The following is a 15,160-nucleotide window of genomic DNA, read 5'->3' on the forward strand; positions in this document are numbered from 1 at the left end:
ATACAAGAATGATATGGAAAGGTTTAAATGAAAGGAAAGTAATAAACTTAAGAAAAGCATAACCAAAAAGGAAAGGGTAAACAAAGTAAATTTATTACAATTAAGAACTTGTTCTCATCTTGTCAGCACAAAGAGAACAAAAAGAGAAGCCATGGTAAAGGGGATTAAGAGGTGCAGATTTCCAGTTATAAAATAATTACGCCACAGGGATGTAATATACAGAATAAGGAATGTGGTCAATATTATTGTAATAACTTTGTATGGGGACAGATTGTTACTAGACTTAATCATGGTCATCATTTCGTAATATATGCAAATGTCAAGTCACTATGTAGCACACCTGAAACTACCATAATATTAAAGGTCAACTATATTTCAATTTTTAAAAAAAGAGTGAGAAGCCACAAACTGGGAGAAACTACTTGCCACATGTATCCAGACTATATAAAGAGAACCTAAGAATTAATAGGAAAGAGACAACCCAATGTAAAGAGGGGCAAAAGCCATGTACAGGTGTTTTAGAGAAGAGGAACCAAAAAAGAACGAAGAGACATATGAAAGGGTGTTCAACTTCATTAGTTACCAGGGAAATGCAAAATAAAAAGCACAGAGATTCTTCTTCACACTTACCATATTGGGAAAAATTTAAAAGTCTGATTATTTCAAGTGGAGCAACAAGGACACGTATATTCTGATGATAGAATAAACATTGGTACAACCTCTATGGTAAACAATTTGGCATAACTGAGAAAAGATTTCTCATATGAAAAATGGGATTAATTATGTTATCCACCTCATAGAGTTGTTCTGAGAATCAAATGACCTAGCATCTTTTGAGGAAGGTATTATTCTCATTTTTTCCTATAAGGAAACTGAGACATCCAAATGCTTAATTAATCTGCCTGTGGACTGGGAGAAGCTATCTGCAATGCATATAAATGACAAAGCATGAATATTCAGAATGTGGAAATATATCTTATTGATAAGAAAAAGCATATTCACATAAGAAACTTAAATAGCCAATAAACACATGAAAAGATACTCAACCTTTTTAATAGTCAGGGAAAGACAAAACGAACAAAAAAATACAGTGCCAATGAAAAATCAAAATGATGTTGAAGTACTATATCAAACCAACTGCTGTGGGATTATAAACTGATTCAACTGCTTTAGAAGCAGTTTGTCAATATCTGGTGAAGCTGAAAATGTGCACAGCTTGGGACTCAGTAATTCCTCTCTTAGTATTGGGTTGGCCAAAAGTTTCATTCGGTTTTTTCCATAAGATGGCTCTAGTAGCACTTAGCTGTCTTTAACTTCATTTGAAACAATTTTGTTAGATTGTATGTGACAGCTGTCATATCAGCGTGCATTTAAAAAAAGACATCAAAATTGGTGAATTTTTGTATAGCCATTTAAATATTGAAGACGGAAGAAAAAAGCAACGCTTTTGGCATATTATGCTTTATTATTTCAAGAAAGGTAAAAACGCAACTAAAACACACAAAAAAAGATTTGTGCAGTGCATGGAGAAGGTGCTGTGACTGATTGAATGTGTCAAAAGTGGTTTGCCAAATTTTGTGCTGGAGATTTCTCGCTGGGTGATGCTCCATGGTCAGGTAGACCAGCTGAAGTTGACTGTGATCAAATTGAGACATTAATTGAGAACAATCAACATTATACCACGTGGGAGACAGCAGACATACTCAAAATATCCAAATCAAGCACTGAAAATCATTTGCCCCAGCTTGGTTATGTTAATCGCTTTGATATTTGGGTTCCACATAAGTGAAGAAAACCTTCTTGACAGTATTTCCACATGCGATTCTCTACTTAAACGTAATGAAAATGTTCCGTTTTTAAAACAAATTGTGACGGGCAATGAAAAGTGGATACTGTACAATAATATGGAACGGAAGAGATCGTGGGGCATGTGAAATGAACCACCACCAACCACACCAAAGGCCGGTCTTCATCCAAAGAAGGTGATGTTGTGTATATGGCGGGATTGGAAGGGAGTCCTCTATTGTGAGCTCCTTCCAGAAAACCAAACAATTAATTCCAACAAGTACTACTCCCAATTAGACCAACTGAAAGCACCATTCTACGAAAAGCGTCCAGAATTAATCAACAGAAAACACATAATCATCCATCAGGATAACGCAAGACCACATGTTTCTTTGATGGCCAGGCAAAAACTGTTAGAGCTTGGCTGGGAAGTTCTGATTCATCCATGGTATTCACCAGACATGGCACCTTCATTCAGATTTCCATTTATTTCAATCTTTACAAAATTCTCTTAATGGAAAAAGTTTCAATTCCCTGGCAGACTGTAAAAGGCACCTGGAACAGTTCTTTGCTCAGAAAGATAAAAAGTTTTGGGAAGATGGAATTATGAAGCTGCCTGAAAAATGGCAGAAGGTAGTGGAACAAAACAGTGAATATGTTCAATAAAATTCTTGGTGAAAATGAAAAATGTGTCTTTTATTTTTACTTAGAAACCGAAGGCACATTTTGATCAACCCAATATATGCCCCAGAGCAATGGTCTTCAAACTGGGGTATGCATATCCTTGTGGTTATATGAAGATTTTGCCAGGGTACTGGGGTACTGATAGTTAAGAGAACCTTCAACTCCCATGTATACTACCCCACCCCCACCCCACACACACACTGCCTGGAAACTCTCTGGCAACTTTCCCACCCTCTCTTTCATAATTGCCCTTCTTCCACTATTCAAAAGGATAAAAAGGCATACTCCTTCTTTACATTTCAATGGCCAGGATCAGTGTCATCCACCTAAACTGCTTTGGTTGCTCAAAGATGCTTTTCTTTTCTATTAAATACAGAGTTGCCTAATAATGTATATGGAATTATTTTGAATTTTATACAAAATTTAAAAATTATTTTCCAAAAGCCAAGCACTAGAGTACAATACATGTACATATTTACTGAAAGAAAATCATGTCATTTACACTATTTCTTGCTTTCAAAACTCATATTTTAACTACATCTTTTAATGCAATAACTGCATTATTATAAACTAAGCATGAGAAACAGCATATAGATTTACTCATGTTTTAAATAATTTATTATAAAATAGACTAATTTTATTAGATATACAAAATTTTGATCTTGATGACTTTCATTAATTTATTGTGAAGATATGTTCAATAATTAATTTTTTATAAGAAGTAATTTATTTTCTGATATTCCTTGAAATATGTATTAATACATTTATTTTATTACCTTTAAAAATTTTTTATTGGAGAATAGTTGATTTACAATGTTGTGTTGGTTTCAGGTATACAGCAAAGTGGATCAGATATACATACACATACATGCACTCTTTTTTTTTTAGATTATTTTCCCATATAGGCCATTACAGAGTATTGAGCAGAGTTCCCTGTGCTATACAGCAGGTTCTTATCAGTTATCTATTTTATATATACTAGTGTGTATATGTCAATCCCAATCTCCCAATTTATCCCTCCCCTCCAGCACATTTACTTTAAATAAAACACTTAAATTCCTTTTAGCTCCTTCTCCCGACTCTTGTGCTGCTGTTGTCATGTATTTGAATTCTCTATATTTTTAATTTTTAAAACTTTAAAAAAATTTTTTAAAATAAATTTATTTATTTAATTTATTTATTTTTGGCTGCGTTGGGTCTTTGTTGCGGTGCGCGGGCTTCTCATGGCAGTGGCTTCTCTGGTTGCGGAGCACGGGATCTAGGGCACGTGGGCTTCAGTAGTTGTGGCTCGTGGGCTCTAGAGTGCAGGCTCAATAGTAGTGGCACATGGGCTTAGTTGCGTCACAGCATGTGGGATCTTCCCTGACCGGGGTTTGAACCCGTGTCCCCTGCATTGGCAGGCGGATTCTTATTTTTTTTTTTTAACATCTTTATTGGAGTATAATTGCTTTACAATGGTGTGTTAGTTTCTGCTTTATAACATAGTGAATCAGCTATACATTTACATATGTCCCCATATCTCTTCCCTCTTGCGTCTCCCTCCCACCCTCCCTATCCCACCCCTCTAGGTGGTCACATAGCACCAAGCTGATCTCCCTGTGCTATGTGGCTGCTTCCCACTAGCTATCTATTTTACGTTTGGTAGTGTATATAAGTCCATGCCACTCTCTCACTTCGTTCCAGCCTACCCTTCCCCCTCCCCATGTCCTCAAGTCCATTCTCTACATCTGCGTCTTTATTCCTGTCCTGGCAGGCAGATTCTTAACCACTGTGCCACCAGGGAAGCCCTCTCTCTATATTTTGAACCACATAAGATATTGCTTGATGCAGATAATATTCATATGTACTTACTCTTTCTAGTGCAGTTCATTCTTTCCTGCATCTTTGTACACCCATCAGGAATTATTTTCCTTTTTTAAAGGCAGGTGTGCTGGTGACAAATCTCTCCCTTCCTGGTTTTCTGGAAAATGGCTTTATTTTGCTTTCACTTTTCAAGAATATTTTCCTGGATATGGATTTCTAGGTTGGCAGGTAATTGTTTTTCAGCACTTATAGAGATATCTTTCTATTGTCATCTGGTTTCTAACATTTCTGTTGAGAAGTCAACTGTCCGTATTGCAGCTTTGAAGGTAATGTTTCTTTTCTCTCTGGTGGCTTTGAGTTAGAAATGATTCTTTTTCACAATATTATCTGATGTGTCTAAGTGTATGCTTTAATATTTGCTGAGTTATATTTATTCTATTCGGACTTTATAATAGTTCTTAAACCTGTAAACTGATGCTTCCATTAGTTTTGAAAAATTCAGGGAGGTGGGCACCCAGGTATTCAGTATGTTATTTTATGTGCTTTACTGTTTGTTATGAAGGTTTCAAAAATATTTTAAGAGCAAAAAGACAGGTCCTGCCTCAGGTGCTCACCTAGGACCCTACTGTCGCTTATTTGCTTAGAGGTTGCTCTTTGCTCTTGAGTTCCTGGCTTGTCATTTTGATTCCTTAGTTTACTTCTTTAAGAATAAGATTTTCAAGTGTTCTGCTCATGAACGTGTATAATCATGTCACCCAAGATGGCTGTTCTCTTGCTCTCTGTACATCCCCTGCTTGACCAGTCCCCTGCCTCACCTACAGCCTACTCGCCTGACTGACCTTCCCTCTTAATCATAGAGCCTAGTCAGTAACTGCCTACATGCTTGCCCCTTGCCCCAGCTAGTGATTATTCTAATCCTTAGGCCAGAATGGCTCCACCTACTAGTTTATCAAAGGGAAACAACTGCCCCATGAAAGTCTAACCTGAGGGGCTATGAGGGGCATGCCCCTCAGCTGGTTTCCCTGGTAACTGATGAGCCAACCTGACATCAATTTTCCCTGTAATCGATAACCTCCCCCCCCATACCGCTTACCCAGGGAAGACTGCTGCTGTGTCCTGCCTGCTGTCTGCTGTACACAGTGGGGTGTCACCCCAGGACCTGGCTTTGAACGTGTAAGCTCCCCCATCCAATAAACCACTGATGTCCCTGTCACCGTCTCAGGCTCTTTCTTCAGTCTTGAGGCTGGGCAATTACAAGGCTTGTAGGCCTGCAGGGTGCCGCCCAAAAGAACAAATCTGAGAATTACCGTCTGAAGTTCAGAAGCTTTCCTAGTGGTTAAGAATCCGCCTGCCAATGCAGGGGACAAGGGTTCGAGCCCTGGTCCGGGAAGATCCCATATGCTGCGAAGCAACTAAGCCTGTGCGCCACAGCTGCTGAAGCCCGTGTGCCACAACTACTGAAGCCTGCACGCCTGGAGCCTGTGCTCCGCAACAAGAGAAGCCACTGCAGTGAGAAGCCCTTGGCAACTAGAGAAAGCCCGTGCACATCCACGGAAGACCCAATGCAGCCAATAAATAAATAAATAAAATAAATCTATTAAAAAAAATAAATAAAGTTCAGAAACTTGAAATACATCTTAAAAGCTAACATGAATGTAGAAGTAGCATGAAGAGGGACACTTGAAAGAAAGCAAGCCTTGCCAAGGATGATAAGGTCTACACGTAGGGAGAAGGGGAGAAGGCACTGTTACAAGGATTGAGTCTATAGAAGCAGCTAGAGGAGCAGGGAACTGTCACAGTAATCAGACTCAAGGAAATTGCAGAAGTCTGAGAAATTCTGTGCTGACCTTAAGGCCTATTGAGATGCCCAAGAAACAGACAACATATGTCTAGGATCCTTCCCAAAAAAAGAAGAAAAGGAGTTATCCAGGATTATGACAGCTAACAGACTATGCCTCTAGTTAGTCACAGTCAGAAGAATTCACTAATTCTCTGCAAGGAATACGCGGTCAAACAAGAATGCATTCATGTATACAGACCACAATCAGCTAGGGTTAAGTAAACCAGAGCGTGGCATATGGAGTCAAATGTTCTTATTTTGATTTCTGCTTTGTCCTATCTATGTGGCCTTGGCAAATCACATGCCCTCTGGGCTCAGTTTTTGAGAAGGATGTTAGAAAGAGCAAGAGACAAAGGACACATGAGAACCAATATAGCAGATTTGCTCTCTTTTGCCTAGGGCTGATTCTAGAGTGAGAAACCATAGAAGTTCCCCTTTCCCCATACTTTAAGTCCCTTGTGACATGCAAAACTTTATAAATATAGAAAGCAAATCTGAACCTATTTAAAGAGATAGAAAGGAAGGGTAAATATTTCTGTGTCCCCACATGCAAATATGAGAAAGATAATTTAAGGAATTTTTAAACATTTCAAATGCTTATTTTTAAAAGTACAAACTGGAAGTTGTTAACCCTGCTTTTTTCTTAGCTTACAGAGGGAACATACATTGGAATAATAGAGAACAATGTCTTATAAATATCTGATTTAATGTAATTATACATCTTTAGAACAATCTTGAATTGTATTAGCATGAAAGACAAAGCATAGATACTGGAAACAAATTTCTCTCCTAAACTACCTCTGGATTGTCATTAATAGCAAAATACTAAATATATATACATCCTAAGTGTTCTGTGCAGATCAAATTTATCTAACACAAGTTTGAGTCAGTATCACAAATCTGTTACTTTTGGAGATGGCTGGATTCTACCATGTTTCTTTTTCCCTTTTCTAAGTTTTTTCATTCTTAGAAAAGGATTAACACTTTACATGGAAAGTAATTGATATGTTTTTTTAAATTACAGGATGTTCTTAGGTGTGGCTAGCATGGTATTAATTGTCCATTTTATAAGTCCATTTTATGGCTTTTAGGTATTTTATTTTTCCTAGTTGAGGGTTATTCGATTTAGTAGGAATTTTTCAATATCTCAGATTTCATTCTCTGAAGTACCATCTTTTCCTGGAGGAACTCTGATCTGTTCCATGGGAATGGGACTATTTCCCATGGGAATGGGAAAGCTCCTTTCAAAAGTGTGTAGCCAGTCCCCATGGCTGGTGTTTATGGTGGCGTTACATTTGCTAAAGATACTCAGGGCACACTATTAATGAATCTGGGTGAAGTTGATATTAATCATGTCTTCTGGTAAGTCTAGGGGATGTTTAATATAACAAGTCATCAGAGATAAGTGCATGTGAGTGGAAGGCACACATTAATACTTAGCTATCATACATACCTATTTGTTTTGCCTGTGAAATCAAAATTCCCTTTTTACTGTGGTTAAGGAGAGTTCTCATCCTAACAGTGCACTAACTCTTGTTAGAAGAGTCAAGAATTGTGAAGGGTTTATGATTTTAACTTACTTTCAAGCTATCGGGTTAGTCCTCCAGTTTCCTGGATGTTGACAGAAGACACGAACTTCCTGGGTCAAAAACAAAGGACTTCATTACTCATGGCATAGTGGGCAGCGTGATCTTCATGTTCTCATCCATTCCCCTTGCCCCCCATGTCCCACAGGGGCAGTGTAGAGGCAGGCCCAAGGGAATGCTGTGTATACAGTGGGTTTCTGTCATAGCTGAGGGACCATGAGCTTAAGAAACTACCAACCTTACAAGGGAGTTGCTTGCAAACCTGTCCAAACTTTGCTCTGGACAGAAATATTTTTATTATCCTGCACAGCAAACAAATCTTCCCTATCTTCTGCAGGGAGACACTATACCTATCTTCTAAGACTGTTCATTTGAACATATATTCCAGAATAAAAGCTGTTACAAGATGAACAGAAACACAAAGTACCCATGGAGAATTGTCTGCCCACAAGAAGTAGGAACATTTCCTCGACCCATTATCAGGTCTGGATTCCTATTTTTTTTCTTTGGCATTATGTTTTCTATAACCAAGACACAGTTCTCTGTCCTAAGTATCATCTTCTGCTAGTAGGTAACTTCCTTATACGTAAAGGATTGGTTGAGAAAGATACTGGATTATGAACACAGGATATGGAGAACTCTAACAATTCTCTGCCTATGTCTCAGGTCAAATTATCCGAATAAAATGAGGGTGAGAGCCCTAAATGCCCGACTTGGTCTCTTGGAAAATCTTCAAATGCCCCTAAGTCTTCTTAGATGTTAAGTTACATCCAAGTAGGTGAGGCAAGGACTCCATGGCACCAAATAGGGCCATAAAGACAGATGTTTCAATGAACTTGAGAAATTGTGGGTTTGGTTACAAGTGATACTTTTTGTTATTCGGTGAGGAGCTTAAAATCTCAAAGATGTTCAGGCAGTTGAAAAGCCCTTGCAGAGAAAAAGTGATTTCCAGGGACAGAAGTATGTTGTCCATAAGAAAACACATCACATACACCAACCCCCTGAAATGGCTAACCTTTGCTTAAGGATGCAAAGCAGACTTTCTTGGAATTCTCAGTAAATCACTGAGGTGATAGGGAACACTGAACGCAGTGAATATTTAAAGAAAGGATCTCTTCGGAGCTTCTGCTAATAAAATATTCTCTAAGTCAAAGGGTACCTTCACCTAGCCACTTCTTAATAATGAAAGTGCTGGTCAGGGTAGCAGGCTTCAGGCATCCTCAGTGTTAGGAAAAGACTGACCAGTGCGTGTATATCCTCTAGGAAAGTGTTCTTTTCTCCCTTTAAAAAATTAACTTCCCTCTGTCCTTATCAGGGAACTGTAATTTTTTTAAAATCCTACATTTTACTTTACAACTACTCACTCTGCTAAAACAGACAGAAATGGTAACAATTTTTCACTGGAGAATGGAAGGCTTGTTACAGTTGTATTATGGTAAGGAAAGAATTTTCTTCATTTTTGGCAATAAATTATTCAAAAATTATTGATAATATGATGTAAAAATATTAGAGGAAATCCTGAAAAGGGGAAATAACTCACCCATAATCATATTGCCTGAACATAACACTCTTCTCACTTTTTTGAATGTTGCCTCTTGGTCCTTATTTAAATACATGCATATTTTTGGCATAGTTGCAAGAGATGTTTATAGCAGGTACCAACTCAATTTATGGATATATCATGCAGGTTCTTTTTTTTTTTTACATCTTTATTGGAGTATAATTGCTTTACAATGGTATGTTAGTTTCAGCTTTATAACAAAGTGAATCAGTTATACATATACGTATGTTCCCATATCTCTTCCCTCTTGCATCTCCCTCCCTCCCACCCTCCCTATCCCACCACTCCAGGCGGTCACAAAGCACCGAGCTGATCTCCCTGTGCTATGCGGCTGCTTCCCACTAGCTATCTACCTTACGTCTGGTAGTGTATATATGTCCATGCCTCTCTCTCGCTTTGTCACAGCTTACCCTTCCCCCTCCCCATATCCTCAAGTCCATTCTCTAGTAGGTCTGTGTCTTTATTCCTGTCTTACCCCTAGGTTCTTCATGACATTTTTTTTCTTAAATTCCATATATATGTGTTAGCATACGGTATTTGTCTTTATCTTTCTGACTTACTTCACTCTGTATGACAGACTCTAGGTCTATCCACCTCATTACAAATAGCTCAATTTCGTTTCTTTTTATGGCTGAGTAATATTCCATTGTATATATGTGCCACATCTTCTTTATCCATTCATTCGATGATGGACACTTAGGTTGTTTCCGTCTCCGGGCTATTGTAAATAGAGCTGCAATGAATATTTTGGTACATGACTCTTTTTGAATTATGGGTTTCTCAGGGTATATGCCCAGTAGTGGGATTGCTGGGTCATATGGTAGTTCTATTTGTAGTTTTTTGAGGAACCTCCATATTGTTCTTCACAGTGGTTGTATCAATTTACATTCCCACCAGCAGTGCAAGAGGGTTCCCTTTTCTCCACACCCTCTCCAGCATTTATTGTTTCTAGATTTTTTGATGATGGCCATTCTGACTGGTGTGAGATGATGACTCATTGTAGTTTTGATTTGCATTTCTCTAATGATTAATGATGTTGAGCATTCTTTCATGTGTTTGTTGGCAGTCTGTATATCTTCTTTGGAGAAATGTCTATTTAGGTCTTCTGCCCATTTTTGGATTGGGTTGTTTGGTTTTTTTTTTTTTTTTTTTTAACATCTTTATTGGGGTATAATTGCTTTACAATGGTGTGTTAGTTTCTGCTTTATAACAAAGTGAATCAGTCATACATAAACATATGTTCCCATATGTCTTCCCTGTTGCGTCTCCCTCCCTCCCACCCTCCCTATCCCACCCCTCCAGGCTGTCACAAAGCACCGAGCCAATATCCCTGTGCCATGTGGCTGCTTCCCACTAGCTATCTACCTTACTGCCTTTGTTAGTGTGTATATGCCCATGACTCTCTCTCGCCCTGTCACAGCTCACCCTTCCCCCTCCCCATAACCTCAAGTCCGTTCTCTAAGAGGTCTGCGTCTTTATTCCTGCTTTACCCCTAGGTTCTTCATGACTTTTTTTCTTAAATTCCATATATATGTGTTAGCATACGGTATTTGTCTTTTTCTTTCTGACTTACTTCACTCTGTATGACAGACTCTAGGTCTATCCACCTCATCACAAATAGCTCAATTTCGTTTCTTTTTATGGCTGAGTAATATTCCATTGTATATATGTGCCACATCTTCTTTATCCATTCATCCGATGACGGGCACTTAGGTTGTTTCCATCTCCGGGCTATTGTAAATAGAGCTGCAATGAACATTTTGGTACATGACTCTTTTTGAATTTTGGTTTTCTCAGGGTATATGCCCAGTAGTGGGATTGCTGGGTCATATGGTAGTTCTATTTGTAGTTTTTTAAGGAACCTCCATACTGTTCTCCATAGTGGCTGAACCAATTCACATTCCCACCAGCAGTGCAAGAGTGTTCCCTTTTCTCCACACCCTCTCCAGCATTTATTGTTTCTAGATTTTTTGATGATGGCCATTCTGACTGGTGTGAGATGATATCTCATTGTAGTTTTGATTTGCATTTCTCTAATGATTAATGATGTTGAGCATTCTTTCATGTGTTTGTTGGCAGTCTGTATATCTTCTTTGGAGAAATGTCTATTTAGGTCTTCTGCCCATTTTTGGATTGGGTTGTTTGTTTTCTTGTTATTGAGCTGCATGAGCTGCTTGTAAATTTTGGAGATTAATCCTTTGTCGGTTGCTTCATTTGCAAATATTTTCTCCCATTCTGAGGGTTGTCTTTTGGTCTTGTTTATGGTTTCCTTTGCTGTGCAAAAGCTTTGAAGTTTCATTAGGTCCCATTTGTTTATTTTTGTTTTTATTTCCATTTCTCTAGGAGGTGGGTCAAAAAGGATCTTGCTGTGATTTATGTCATAGAGTGTTTTCCTCTAAGAGTTTCATAGTTTCTGGCCTTGCATTTAGGTCTTTAATCCACTTTGAGCTTATTTTTGTGTATGGTGTTAGGGAGTGATCTAATCTCATACTTTTACATGTACCTGTCCAGTTTTCCCAGGATCACTTATTGAAGAGGCTGTCCTTTCTCCACTGTACATTCCTGCCTCCTTTATCAAAGATAAGGTGACCATATGTGCGTGGGTTTATCTCTGGGCTTTCTATCCTGTTCCATTGATCTATCTTTCTGTTTTTGTGCCAGTACCATACTGTCTTGATTACTGTAGCTTTGTAGTATAGTCTGAAGTCAGGGAGCCTGATTCCTCCAGCTCCGTTTTTCATTCTCAAGATCGCTTTGGCTATTCGGGGTCTTTTGTGTTTCCATACAAATTGTGAAAGTTTTTGTTTTTGTTCTATGAAAAATGCCAGTGGTAGTTTGATAGGGATTGCATTGAATCTGTAGATTGCTTTGGGTAGTACAGTCATTTTCACAATGTTGATTCTTCCAATCCAAGAACATGGTATATCTCTCCATCTATTTGTATCATCTTTAATTTCTTTCATCAGTGTCTTATAATTTTCTACATACAGGTCTTTTGTCTCCTTAGGTAGGTTTATTCCTAGATATTTTATTCTTTTTGTTGCAGTGGTAAATGGGAGTGTTTTCTTGATTTCACTTTCAGATTTTTCATCCTTAGTGTATAGGAATGCCAGAGATTTCTGTGCATTAATTTTGTATCCTGCTACTTTACCAAATTCATTGATTAGCTCTAGTAGTTTTCTGGTAGCATCTTTAGGATTCTCTATGTATAGTATCATGTCATCTGCAAACAGTGACAGCTTTACGTCTTCTTTTCCGATTTGGATTCCTTTTATTTCCTTTTCTTCTCTGATTACTGTGGCTAAAACTTCCAAAACTATGTTGAATAAGAGTGGTGAGAGTGGGCAACCTTGTCTTGTTCCTGATCTTAGCGGAAATGCTTTCAGTTTCTCACCATTGAGGACGATGTTGGCTGTGGGTTTGTCATATATGGCCTTTATTATGTTGAGGAAAGTTCCCTCTCTGCCTACTTTCTGCAGGGTTTTTATCATAAATGGGTGTTGAATTTTGTCGAAAGCTTTCTCTGCATCTATTGAGATGATCATATGGTTTTTCTCCTTCAATTTGTTAATATGGTGTATCACGTTGATTGATTTGCATATATTGAAGAATCCTTGCATTCCTGGAATAAACCCCACTTGATCATGGTGTATGATCCGTTTAATGTGCTGTTGGATTCTGTTTGCTAGTATTTTGTTGAGGATTTTTGCATCTATGTTCATCAGTGATATTCGCCTGTAGTTTTCTTTCTTTGTGACATCCTTGTCTGGCTTTGGTATCAGGGTGATGGTGGCCTCGTAGAATGAGTTTGGGAGTGTTCCTCCCTCTGCTATATTTTGGAAGAGTTTGAGAAGGATAGGTGTTAGCTCTCCTCTAAATGTTTGATAGAATTCGCCTGTGAAGCCATCTGGTCCTGGGCTTTTGTTTGTTGGAAGATTTTTAATCACAGTTTCAATTTCAGTGCTTATGATTGGTCTGTTCACATTTTCTATTTCTTCCTGATTCAGTCTTGGCAGGTTGTGCATTTCTAAGAATTTGTCCATTTCTTCCAGGTTGTCCATCTTATTGGCATAGAGTTGCTTGTAGTAATCTCTCATGATCTTTTGTATTTCTGCAGTGTCAGTTGTTACTTCTCCTTTTTCATTTCTAATTCTATTGATTTGAGTCTTCTCCCTTTTTTTCTTGATGAGTCTGGCTAATGGTTTATCAATTTGGTTTATCTTCTCAAAGAACCAGCTTTTAGTTTTATTGATCTTTGCTATCGTTTCCTTCATTTCTTTTTCATTTACTTCTGATCTGATCTTTATGATTTCTTTCCTTCTGCTAACTTTGGGGTTTTTTTTGTTCTTCTTTCTCTAATTGCTTTAGGTGCAAGGTTAGGTTGTTTATTCGAGACGTTTCCTGTTTCTTAAGGTAGGATTGTATTGCTATAAACTTCCCTCTTAGGACTGCTTTTGCTGCATCCCATAGATTTTGGGTCGTTGTGTCTCCATTGTCATTTGTTTCTAGGTATTTTTTTGATTTCCTCTTTGATTTCTTCAGTGATCACTTCGTTATTAAGTAGTGTATTGTTTAGCCTCCATGTGTTTGTATTTTTTACAGATCTTTTCCTGTAATTGATATCTAGTCTCATAGCGTTGTGGTCAGAAAAGATACTTGATACAATTTCAATTTTCTTAAATTTACCAAGGCTTGATTTGTGACCGAAGATATGATCTATCCTGGAGAATGTTCCATGAGCACTTGAGAAAAATGTGTATTCTGTTGTTTTTGGATGGAATGTCCTACAAATATCAATTAAATCCATCTTGTTTAATGTATAATTTAAAGCTTGTGTCTCCTTATTTATTTTCATTTTGGATGATCTGTCCATTGGTGAAAGTGGGGTGTTAAAGTCCCCTACTATGAATGTGTTACTGTTGAGTTCCCCTTTTATGGCTGTTAGTATTTGCCTTATGTATTGAGGCGCTCCTATGTTGGGTGCATAAATATTTACAATTGTTATATCTTCTTCTTGGATCGATCCCTTGATCATTATGTAGTGTCCTTCTTTGTCTCTTGTAATAGTCTTTATTTTAAAGTCTATTTAACCAGTGGCTTAGGTTGGTTCAGTTGGTTGTGTAGGTTTCCTGGTGGAGGGGACTAGTGCCTGTGTTCTGATGGGTGAGGCTGGATCTTGTCTTTCTGGTGGGCAGGTCCACGTCTGGTGGTGTGTTTTGGGGTGTCTGTGGACTTATTATGATTTTAGGCAGCCTCTCTGCTAATGGGTGGGGTTGTGTTCCTGTCTTGCTAGTTGTTTGGCATAGGATGTCCAGCACTGTAGCTTGCTGGTCGTTGAGTGAAGCTGGGTGCTGGTGTTGAGATGGAGATCTCTGGGAGATTTTCGCTGTTTGATATTATGTGGAGCTGGGAGGTCTCTTGTGGACCAGTGTCCTGAAGTTGGCTCTCCCTCCTCAGAGGCACAACACTGACTCCTGGCTGCTGCACCAAGAGCCTTTCATCCACACGGCTCAGAATAAAAGGGAGAAAAAGTAGAAAGAAAGAATTAGTAGAAGTAGAAAGAGAGATAGAAAGAAAGAAAGAAAGAAAGAAAGAAGGAAAGGAGGGAGGGAGGGAGGAAGGAAGGAAGGAGGGAAGGAAGGAAAAAAAGAAGAGATAAAGTAAAATAAAATAAAGTAAGATAAAATATAATAAAGTTATTAAAATAAAAAAATAATTATTAAGAGAAAAAAATTTAAAAAACAAAAACAAAATGGACAGATAGAACCCTAGGACAAATGGTGGAAGCAAAGCTATACAGACAAAATCTCACACAGAAGCATACACATACACACTCACAAAAAGAGGAAAAGGGGAAAAAATAATAAATCTTGCTCTCAAAGTCCACCTCCTTAATTTGGG

The sequence above is a fragment of the Orcinus orca genome, chromosome 13 (genome assembly GCF_937001465.1).
Source record: "Orcinus orca chromosome 13, mOrcOrc1.1, whole genome shotgun sequence".
Lineage (NCBI taxonomy): Eukaryota > Metazoa > Chordata > Mammalia > Artiodactyla > Delphinidae > Orcinus > Orcinus orca.